Source organism: Mus pahari, chromosome 12, assembly GCF_900095145.1.
Source record: "Mus pahari chromosome 12, PAHARI_EIJ_v1.1, whole genome shotgun sequence".
NCBI lineage: Eukaryota > Metazoa > Chordata > Mammalia > Rodentia > Muridae > Mus > Mus pahari.
Genome location: NC_034601.1, coordinates 85,169,872 through 85,170,904, shown reverse-complemented (window position 1 = coordinate 85,170,904; position 1,033 = coordinate 85,169,872). Strand labels below are relative to the sequence as shown.

Genomic DNA, 1,033 nt, shown 5'->3' with positions numbered 1-1,033 from the left:
ACACACACACACACACACACGAGAAAGAAAGAAAGAAAGAAAGAAAGAAAGAAAGAAAGAAAGAAAGAAAGAAAGAAAGAAAGAAAGAAAGAGAAAAGACAAAAGAAGGAAGAAAAGATGATGCCTGTAACTTCTGATCCTACTGGGACTGGAACCCAGGGCCTGTGATTCTGTGTTACCTTCAGACAACTCCTGTCAGAGTTCCTCTGGTCCTAGTTAATATGTGGAGATAGGAAACTTCCCATGAGACCCCTGGCTTTCGCACTCATACACACACATGTGCATACATAACTTTACATATGTGCATAAACGTGTACATACAACACAGACACACATGCATGTACACACACACACACACACACACACACACACACACAGAGTTTCTAACTCCTCATTTCTGTGTGGTCATGACAGGGCTCTCTGTGAACTTGCAGAAAGGAGACCAGCCCAAATGTTATCCTAGTCAGCACCCCTGGTCATACCGCATAGCCAAGGGGACAGTGCAGCCTCTGGATCTGCCAGCCACCTCCAGGGACACCAGCAAATGTCCTCTGACATCGTTAGTTGACCCAGGCCACACCTGGAAGCCCCCAGCTTGCCCAAGCATCTTCATCCTACAAGTACCCAAGACTTTCTGTGGGCCTGAAGGGGCTGGAGGGCAGAAGGATGAGATGTTTCATTCCACCCAAATTATTCTCTGTATTCCTGAAGAAAAGTGCCATTTCTTTACACACCCCTCTCCAAACCCTGAGGTCCTGAAACTGCCTCCATGGGCAAATCAAATCCTGCCCCCTGTGCTAGAACAGAAGGTGTCTCTGTCATCCCAGTGGAGCAAGACTCAAATCTGCTGAGGGTTGGCCACAGGCAAGTGCATCACTGTCTCTGAACCTCAGTATCCTTAAAAGTGAAATGAAGATGAAATGAAGCTCTCTCTCACTGGTTGGCAGTCTATTTAGTTTCTTCTTCTTCTTCTTCTTCTTCTTCTTCTTCTTCTTCTTCTTCTTCTTCTTCTTCTTCTTCTTCTTCTTCTTCT

General features: G+C 45.7%; 1 protein-coding gene across 1 annotated transcript in view; it reads right to left on the bottom strand.

The window, feature by feature from the left end:
- The window catches only part of Sim2 (SIM bHLH transcription factor 2), a 41,208-nt gene that overhangs the window by 10,274 nt on the left and 29,901 nt on the right, over window positions 1–1,033 (bottom strand). The window lies entirely within an intron of this gene.